The following is an 11,693-nucleotide window of genomic DNA, read 5'->3' on the forward strand; positions in this document are numbered from 1 at the left end:
GAACAATCCTAAGAATTATACCTGAAGTAAACTCCTACTCAGTCCAATTCCAACTACGTAATGATATGGAAATTCTGCTGGTTATACTTACCTTTAGGCAATAATCGTGGAAAGCCACAATAGGGTACTCTCCATAACATGATTCAGGAACGAAGGTTCAAGGTATCTGATTGCAACTATGTTCTTACACAGAAACATATCTGAAACCCATAAAAAAAGGATGGCACCACAACCTTATCCTCTCGCCAGGTTCGCCGGAGGAATGTCAGAAGCTCTAATAACTCCTTAAGGTCGACAACAGGCTAGATAAAAGAAGAAAGGGAGGGCAGTTACTAAAGGACCACAAAGCAGGGCTCCTTGTGTTGGTGCACTAAAGGAAAAAGGTCGGGAGGGTGTTAGGGTTGTAAGTAAGAAGGGTGTTCTCCAGCAAAACACCAAAGGCAGCATGGATCTATGGAGAGATTACAGATGATATTAAATCTCAAAGGATACACCCAAACGTACGAGAGTTAGTTGACTCAGAAACCTTTTCAGCCTATAAGAAAAATTGAATCACACAAGTTAGGGTATTTAGCACTACATTCTCATGATGCTAATTGGACTAGAACTTTGCATCCATGGATTGTAAAGAATGCATTACTTTGTATGGCGATCAGGAAGAGGAAGTCTATGGATATACCTCGTAAGAGCATAAAACCTCTAAAAAACTGAGGGAGTGCAGGTTGTGTGAAATTGCAACAGGACTATCAATGGTTAAGGGCAAGTCACCGCGGCCATGGTTTGGACGATTAGTAGAGTAATGAAGAAATAGGGGTTCATCAGAGTAGTAGGCTAAAGACCATCCTATGTTTTAAATATCAACAAGGCAAGGTAACAACATTAATTGTTTATGTTGATGATATGATTATTACAGGAGATGACAAGGAAGAAATTTTCAGACTACAAGAGCAATTGGCCACTGAATTTGAGATAAAAAATCTAGGAGGGCTAAAATATTTTATGGGAATAGAAGTTGCTAGATCAAAACGAGGTATATTTCTTGTAATGCCCCGACCCATTATACGGCCCAGGAGTTCTACTACACACGTATAATATATTTGACTCTAATAAACATATATATACCACCCGCTCTGAATATGGACATACAGGTGTTTCGTATTGATCTAAAATTTCATGCATAGCGAAAAACATAAACATTCATATGAAATCTAATAGACAAACCAGAGTTTCTAACTGACTTTTTTCATACATACATCCATACTTAAAACATAACTTGTTCTTACAATCCCCAAAGAGACGTTTTGAACTAAGTCTACTACATATACAAAACACTTATGTAAGCTAAACACAATATGACCCTCCAAGTCCCTCTATCAACTAGGACCGACATCCTGCAGGTCCTGAAAGAAAGGTTGTATGTTGGGGTGAGACACTTCTCAGTAAGGTGGAAGATATTACATCAGTGTGTGACCATACATATTCAAACCAGTATAAAGAAGTTACATATATATAGCATATTCTCAATACTGTAATATAGAAGATATATAGATATAATTCCTGCGATAGATAATTAAGCATCGTCGCAAGCGAGAGTTCCCGAGGTTAAGGTAGGGTATAGGCCTATACACTGTGCGATCACTCCACCCGATACTCAAACCTATGACTTTACTCATTTTAGTTTTTAAATCATGTATATGCATATTTAGAACACTATCCAGCTTAGAAACAATAATAACTAATGCCAACACTACCCCTTGGCTCGAGTTGTGTGATTTACTATAGTCCGACTGAAACCACCTGGTCCATTAATCCACCAGTGGCACACTCCAATCCAGCCAACTATCTTGATACCCACACTGAAAATCATATGTGTGGTTGCACTGTATCCAGAATATAGCAACGAAACCGCACTTAAACTTTTAAAGGCTTTACATAACGTTGAGCTTTTTAAGGCTCTCATATAACATTGAGCTTTTTAAGCCTCTAATAGTAACAAGTTGCGGTTTCAAATATCATATATACAATTTATGGTAAAACGAATTAACTTTTTTCAAATTCACAAATCACTTGTACAGTTCCAGTATTTTCACAACCTCATTTATTCATACTGTGGTATAAACTGGCACACAAACTCTTAGTTTAACCCTTTTTACATATAAAACTCGGTATATAACCAGCACCAGTTTTCCACATTTTTAGATAGCAAAATGGAACTCCAGTTCCCATAGTTCATATACGTATTTAAACAGATTCACATATTCCATTTCATATCATATGTCGCACTCGTTTGGCCAAAATCTGCTATATAGCATATAACTCGATAAATATCATTTAAATGGAAAATAAGGGGTTCAAGCATCTCCTACGTTAAGATTAAAAAAAATAAATAAGTTTTGAAAAGTTTGGAGATCATATGCTAAAACCCTCATTTTTACCAAAATCGTAAAATCGACAGTTTTACCGGGTGAAACTTTACAAATAAGCAATCAATACGTGCATATAAACATAAGCTAACTTTTTAGCGGTTTAATTTTCTAAAAATACTGATGTAAACAAATCCCCTTACCTATTTTCAAATTTTGAAAAACGAGCTACCCAGCTTCAAAACAACAAACCGAGTTCCCAAAACCTAAAAACTAAATAACAGTACTTTAATACAATCTTATTTACTACAGATCTACCAAACCAAAAATGAACTTAGACCTTTACCTCAATTTCAGGATGAAACCTAGAAATCTTCAAAATAAAGATCCAATTCGCTATAATCATAGAGGTTTTCCCCTTGATCCACGTAGTAATGTCGAATCGTGGATTCTGGTAAAGAACAGCGAAGGATCAAAGAGAGAAAAAGAGAGAGTTCGCCGGTTCTAGAGAGAAAGAGAGAGGAAGAGAGTTTTGAGTTTCTTAACCCTTAAGCAACCAAAAATAATATTTATAGACCCCTTGACCCGGTTAAACTCGTCGACGAATTGTGCCTTCGTCAACAAGACACAGAAGACTCTTCATCGACGAACCTCTTCCTTCATCGACGAAACTTTATTCGATATTTTTCCTGTCGGTCGGGATCTCTTCGTCGCTGAGACTTTGAATTTCGGTGATGAAGCGTAGAAGAGCCTTCGTCGATGAGAACCTTGGCTTCATCGATGAAGCCTGCTAAAATTGCATTTGTACCCTTTGTCTTATTTGACGGGTTTGGGTCTCTACAATCTCCCCTCCTTATAAAAATTTCGTCCTCGAAATTTGTTAACTATTTCTAAGTTTAACCTTATCTTACAACTCAGTTCTATAGAAGAGTCGGCAACCATCCATATAGCAGCTTCGGCCCATGTTTATTACATACCCTCACATATGGCAGAGAAATACTGTGGTTACAATGTGATACTTCGAGAGATTACAATACATACAAAACTTTCCCAAAGACGATATAAAAAATAAGCTAAACCACCTATTCTACCATACATTTATACATTCTTAGTTACCTGTCTAACCCTAACTATCTCTAAATAACTAAGGGTACCTCTGGCGTATATCTTACTCTAATTCCCATGAAGCTTCCTCAACTGCGTGATTACACCATAATACCTTCACTAATAATATCTCCTTAGTCCGTAACTGTTGCACCTTCTAATCTAATATCTGTACCGGAACCTTTTCATATGCTAATGCATCACTGATCTCTAGAGGCTCATAACTCAACACGTGTGAAGGATCTGGTACATACTTCCTCAGCACTGATATGTGAAACACGTTGTGAACTCTAGATAGTGCTGGGGGTAATGTCACTCGATAAGCAATCAAACCGACCCTTTTTAGGACCTCGAATGGCTCAATGTACCGAGGGCTTAGTTTCTCCTTCTTCCCAAACCTCATTACTCCTTTCATCAGAGCAATCTTCAGGATTACCATATCCCCTGCCTCGAACTCTAGCTCTCGTCGGCAAGTATCTGCATAACTCTTCTGCCGACTTTGAGATGCCCTGATTCTCTCTATAATCAGCTCGACCTTTGCAAAGGCCTGCTGAATCAGTTTCGATCCTAGTATCTGCCGCTTGCCTACTTGACCCCAACATAACGGAGACCGACACCGACGACCATACAATGCCTTATATGGTGCCATCTCTATACTGGCTTGGTAGCTGTTATTATACGCAAATTCCACAAGTGGTAGATACCATATCCAACTGTACCCAAAATCTAGTATGCATGCCCACAACATATCTTCTAACGTCTAAATAGTCCTTTCAGATTGTCCATCCATCTGCGAGTGAAATGACGTATTGAATGTGAGTTACGATCCCAAGGCATCCTATAGACTTTTCCAAAATTGAGAAGTAAAGCGTGGGTACCGATATGAAACGATAGAAATCGGGATACTATGGAGTCGTACAATCTCCTGCACATATAGCTCTCCCAGCTTATTCAGAAAATAACTGACTCTGATTGGAATGAAATGTGCAGTTTTTGTCAGCCGATCTACCACAACCCATATAGCATTCTGCCCATGCACTGCCATAGGTAATCCCAATACGAAATTCATCGAGATATGCTCCCATTTCCACTTTGGAATGTCAAGTGGTTAAAGGGGTCTAGCTGACCTTTGGTGCTCTGCCTTGACCTGCTGACATGTTATACACTGCTCTACGAAATGGGTAATCTCTCTTTTCATGTTCGACAACCAAAACGATTCCCTAAGTTTTCAGTACATCTTCGTACTTCCAGGATACACGGTATAGAGCGAATGGTGTGCCTCCTCCAAAATGACCCATTTAATCTCGGCATCATTTGGTACACAAACTCTGTTGTGGAATCTCAATATCTCATCATCAGAGATATTGAAATCCGAACCACTATGTACCCCTTCCATAACTTCTACCAGCTCTTCATTTATCATCTGAGTTATTCGAATCCTCTCCTGTAAGGTCGGCTGTACCCCCAAGTTAGCAAGAAGAGTTTGGTGATTCTCTTCCACAACCTCTAAGTACAACCTTTCTAGGTCCATACAAATCTGATGCTGAACTCCCTCTGCTGAGACTGACGCATCAACTGACTTCCGACTTAGAGCATCAGCTACCACATTTGCTTTTCCTAGGTGATAGCTAATGGTATTGTCGCAGTCCTTGATCAACTTAAGCCATCTAAGCTGCCTCATATTTAGCTCTTTTTGGGTGAAATGTACTTAAGACTTTTATGGTCGGTAAAAATCTCGCACCTTTCACCATACTGGTAGTGCTTCTAGATGTTCAATGCAAACACTACCACTGCTAATTCCATATCATGTGTTAGGTAGTTCTTCTCGTACTCCTTGAGTTGACAAGAAGCATAAGCAATCATCTTCCATGTTGCATTAGAACACACCCGAGACCTTTCTTAGAGGCGTTACTGAAGATAAAAAATCCACCATCCCCAGATGGAATGGTTAGAACTAGAGTAGAAACCAACTGTTGTTTTAGCTCCTGGAAACTCAACTCACACTCATCCGTCCAATCATACTTCACATTCTTCCTCGTGAGTCGCGTCAATGGACCTAATAAACTGGAGAACCCTTCTACGAATCGTCGATAGTATCCTGTAAGACCCAGAAAACTTCTGACCTCCTGAACATTCTTTGGCCTCACGCAGTCCACTACCACTTCTATTTTACTCGAACCCACTGATACTCCTTCTTTGGACACTACATGCCCTAGAAACGCAATATGTTCCAGCCAGAACTCGCATTTCCTCAGTTTGGCATATAACCTCTTTTTCCTGAGCATTTGTAGTACCAATCTCAGATGAACTTCATGTTCTACAGCATTCCTGGAATACACTAGGATGTCATTTATAAATACCAAGATGAACTGGTCTAAGTATTCGTGGAAGACCCTGTTCATCAGATCCATAAATTTTGTAGGTGCATTCACCAAACCGAAAGGCATAACCATAAATTTGTAATGGTCATACCGGGTTCGAAAAGCTGTCTTCGAAACGTCCTCTGCTTTCACCTTCAGCTGGTGATACCCAGATCGTAGATCGATCTTAGAGAAAATATGTGTGCCCTATAACTGGTCAAACAGATCATCAATCCTGGGTAGCGGGTATTTGTTCTTTATTGTCACCTTGTTAAGCTCTCTGTAGTTGATGCATATCCTCATCGACCCATCCTTCTTCTTTATAAATAACACCGATGCTCCCTAGAGCGAAATATTCAATCGAATATACCTCTTATCTAGTAGCTCTTGTAAGTGCTCCTTCAACTCTCTCAATTCTGCTGGAGCCATACAATATAGGGCTTTCGATATTGGCATCATACCTAGAACCAATTCTACAACAAACTCTACCTCTCGATCTAGAGGAAATCCCGGCAAGTCCTCTGGAAACACGTTTGGGAACTCGCACACTACAAGAATCCCCTCCAGTTTACATTCCTCTTCTGGCATGTCTTTCATAAACGCCAGGTACCCTTGGCATCCCGCTAAGAGAAATCTCCTAACCTGCATAGCTGAAAGGACCCATGGTGCAGAATACACACACGATCCTAAGAACTTGAACTCCTACTCCCCTGGCAGTCTAAACACCACCTCTCTCCTGTGGCAATCAATGCTGGCATAACTGGTAGATAACCAGTCCATCCCTAGGATGATATCGAAGTCATGCATGTCAAACACAATAAGACTGACTGGTAGTATCCTCTCCTAAATTTCTATTGGAAAGTCATGGATTACTTTACTACATACGACTACGGACCTAGATGGCATAGCCACTACCAATTATAATCTAGTTGTTGAACCTCTAATCCACACAATTTAACAAATCCCCATGAAATAAAGGAATGCATTGCCCCTGAATCGAATAATATAACAGCCTTATGAGAAAGCATGTAAATGATACTTATGACTACAACAACAGCATTCTCTGTGTCGCTTGGAGTCAAGGAATACACCCTAACCTGGGCTATACCCCCCTATTTACCACCACGTTGCGACTGCATACCTCCCCTATAGGGGTGTTGTGGGCCTCCATTGTTCCCCTACATATGACAATCTTTTTCCTGATGCCCTTGCTTACCACACTACAAACAAGCCCCTATAGTCCTCCAACACTACCTAGAGTGCCCCTTACCACATGTAGGGCAACTACAATAGGATGTGGTGCTCTAAGATGTACTACAGCTATTTTTCTTCCAGTTACCCTACCTTGCACCAGAAGAAGAACTGGGAGGCGCTGGCCTCTTCTTCGGGACCTGGAGCTCTATGTCCTCTAACAGACTCTCCTCTGCTACAGTGACTTTGTCTACCAGAGTAGCAAAGTTTTACAACTACAAGATCATTGTCTGCCTCCGAATCTCCTTCTTCAGACCTCTCTGAAACTTCCAGGCGTTCATTGCCTCATCCGATATCAAGAATGGAGAAAATCGAGATAACTCCCGGAATGTGGCAGCGTACTGTTGCACTGTCAGCGACTCCTACGTCAGACTCATGAATTCCTCCATCTTCGCATTTTTGACCGTGGCCAAAAAGTACCATTCAAAGAATAATTTTCTGAAACGGGTCCACATCAATTCTACTGGTATCGGTCGGTGCTCCTCCATTTTCTTTACTGACACCCACCATCTCTCTACCTCCCCTGACAACTTGAACGTTGCAAAGGTTACCTTCTGCTTCTCTGCGCAGTTTAGAACATCCAAGATCTTCTCGATCTCCTGGATCCAATTCTCAGCTCGAATTGGATCTGCACCTCCTATGAAAACAAAAGGCTTCGGTCTAGTGAACTGGTCGATGGAGCATCCCATCTCAGCTCTGGGACAGTCTTGCCCTTTATTCATTCGCGCCACCTTAGCCATAAGCTGCTATGCAAAATCTCGTAACACACTCGTAGAGCCACTGCCAGCCTTATGGCCGGCACCCTCACTACTACTGCCTCCCATGTTGGCAGTTGTCCCTCGATTCCATCCTGAAAAGCAATTGTGACAATTGATTAAACGCTTAATAACCTACGTATCAGCTAGTACTACAATGTTATAGACTCATTTCCCAAAATCTACATTCATAACACTGACGTACTCCAATAATTTAACATTTCCATTCTAATTCAAGTTCCGCCCTTCCACTCATAAACAAAACTGTCGAGGGATTGTCGTGATTTTCTGAAACTTTTGATGGATCTAGAAAAACACAGAAGTTTGTTAATGAATTTCTGTCTCCAGGTATACAAAGCTAAACTCAAGATCTTATTTCCATCCTAAAATCTAGTATAGTCTAATCTACAGAACCTAACAACCTAAGTTCCGAGCATTTCCATAACTAGGAAGTGTGAACCATATCACACTTCCGGCTAGTTAAGGATTTGATACCAACTGTAACGCCCCGACTCGTTATACGGCCCTGGAGTGCTACTACACCTGTATAATATACTTGTTTCTAATAAACATACATATACCAACCGCCCTTAATAGGGACATACAGGCGTTTCATACTGATATGAAATTTCATGCACAGCGAAAAACATAAACATTCATATGAAATCTAATAGACAAACCTGAGTTTCTAACTGACTTTTTCCATACATACTTTCATACTTAAAACATAACATATTCTTATAATCCCCAAAGAGATGTTCTGAGCTAATTCTACTACATATACAAAACATGTAAGAACCCAAAATATGAAAAAATGGGTTTAAATATTAAAAGAGGGGCAAAATTGGAAATTTCTGGGTCAAAGGGCTATAAAAGGAAATTTTCTTTGCTTCCTCATTAAGAAATCTCAAATATATATATATATATATATATATATATATATATATATATATATCTCTAAACCTCTCCCTACTCCTTCTCTCTAGAATTCTTCGCCGATCGTTGACGGAATCGGAAAACTAAAGTTATCACGAGGATCATGGAAGGATTCTCTACAACTTTCATGGATCAAAATCTCGTTTCGGAGATTTTTGGGTTTCAACGAAAAATTGAGGTAAGGCTCGATTTTCATTTATGATCCGGTAGTCTTGTAGGTAACTGTCTTGTGAACATATTATGTACTGTGATTTGTAAGTTTTGGAACTCGGTTCACTGTTTAGGAGCCTTGGAGTTTGGGATTTGGTATTCGGGGAAAAGGTAAGGGGAACTATGTTTATATTGGTTATTTTTGAAATCGAACTCGGTGGAACTGTGGTCCATGGTCCTGTGTGTGTTTTGGCTACTCATTTGGGGGGATCTAACAGGAAAAATTATGGGTTTTTCATTATTACAGTTTTGGGAAAAAGGGGGTGACGAGCTGAATCCCGGGTTTTGTTGAAAATCGAGTATATGTGTGATTTATACATTGATATTGGGATGGGCGTGCCTTGAATTTGTTTAAACTGTATTTGCTTGGAAAACCATGATTTAGATTACCAAATGAGTGTGGTTTGTTTGGTTATATGAGCATGCATGTGTGTGTGATATGCGGAATTGCTGATAGGAACGCAATTCCAAAACGATTCCAAGTACTGAGAGTGTCCGGCTCTATATCCGAGGGCGTGTGTTTATCGCCTGCCACATACGCAAGAGTGTCTGGTTCTATATCCGAGGGCATGAGCCTTGTCGCGGCGTTCCCGGCGGCGAAATAAAAATCATATTTTAATGTTCAAGGAAAATATGGAATGTCGAAGTCACTACTAACCTTTAGTGTGGTTAGAACACGTGAGTACTACCCCGTTAGGGGTAGAATGAGTCTACATTACCAGAGCTGGGGTTAGGAGTTCGGTTACGCGAGGGAAAGGTACGATCACCCCCTACGCGCTCGTTCTTACGAACGGTACCTAATTAATTTAGAATTATCCGTAAGTTAATTTAAAAAGTCTTTAAACTACTCCTTTTATGAATTTATACGCACCCATGAAAAATATATAAATAAATAAATAACTAAATAAATATAATATATACATATATATTCCCTCAGAGCTTAGGGTACGTGATGCTCGAAGGCTCATACCCCCGCAATAAAATCATAGGGATTGGAATATCGAGAAAATATCTTATAAAAAATAAGTATAATGATATAGAAACAAAAATATAATATAAAGTACTTAAAGAGAATAAATATGGCAATTATGAAGAACGCACATCATGATAATAATAATAATAATAATAACACCTAACTTAAATATATTTACATAACGTAATAGTAATAATAACACGTACCTTAGCATATGTATATATATGTATAATAATAATAATAATAATAATAATAATAATAATAAATAACTTGTATTCTAATATATGGTAATAATAACACGTAACTCAAATAATATATATATACATACACTAATAGTAATAATAACACCTACTTTAACATATATATATACCTGTACAAAAAAGATAATAATAATAATAACAGGCAGTAGGATATACAATAATGACACAATTCTAAAAATATTTGTATGTATATGTACATAATGATAAAGATAATAGTTGTAGCAATAATAATATTAATAATAAAAAGGTATATCTTAATAATACAATACTTGTCTTAATATTAACATACAATTAATAATAACATATACAATATGGAGATAATTAAAGGAACAAATCAATCCTACAATGAAAATGTAAACTATACAATATAGAAACAAATCAATTCTAAAATTAGTATGTAATTACACGATTATGAGTATGACAACAAAATAATGAAATTATGGAAACAATCAATTCTAGAATCAATATGTAGATATGCAAGGATAAATATGGGAACAAATAAGCTTTAACATTAGTAAGCAATAATATAAAATGATAAATATGGGAGCAACATTAAATAATAAAATAATGATCATGAATACTCTAAATAATTATGCAAGTAAATGAAATCATCACATTACACATTAAATAATACAATAATAATAAATATAAAAAAAACCCTAAATAATTACACAATCAAATAAGATAAATATATTACCCATTAAATGTCACAATGAAAACAAAGAACTGTAAATAAACGTATAAGCCAATAAGATGAATATATTACACATTAAATATTATAACGACAACAAAATAAACCCTAAAACACTAACATATTACATATTAAAATTAACAATAATGATAAAAATCCTAAATATAATACAAGCGAATAGAATGACTATTACATATTAAATGTTACAAAATCAACAAAAAAAAATCATGAATAAATATACAAACGAACTAAATACATTGCACTTAAAATATTATAATATCAACACAACAAAAACCATAAATAATATTCAAGACAATAATTGCATTTCAAATATTACAATAAAACATAAATAAATACAGCCCTATTACTAAAAGTATTACAACATTAAAACACATAAATAACATTACAACATAAAAAAAAACTTACTATAATAATAGTAAATAAATAAATAATTTATGTGTGCAGTGCATGCTGTGTGGTTACTGTGTGTGGGTGTCTGTGTATATTAATGTGTGTGTATGGTGTGTGTACAGGGGAGCTTACAGAGGGGTGAATGCCCAGGCTTCTGGTGATTGGCTGCTGTGGGGGTGGTTGGTGCAGCAGGGGAGGCCACCGGTGGCTGGTGTCGGGGCTTGATGGAGTTGTGGTCGTTGCTGCTGGATGGCCAAGAGGCAGGAGGCCGTGGCTGGTGTTGAGTGACGCTGGAGGTCCTGGAGGCTGGCCGTGAATCTTGGATGCCGTGGAGCAGCTGGAACAGGGGAACAACCGGCTGGTCTGGTGTTGGTGGTGC

Source organism: Malania oleifera, chromosome 3, assembly GCF_029873635.1.
Source record: "Malania oleifera isolate guangnan ecotype guangnan chromosome 3, ASM2987363v1, whole genome shotgun sequence".
In the NCBI taxonomy this organism is placed as follows: Eukaryota; Viridiplantae; Streptophyta; class Magnoliopsida; order Santalales; family Ximeniaceae; genus Malania; species Malania oleifera.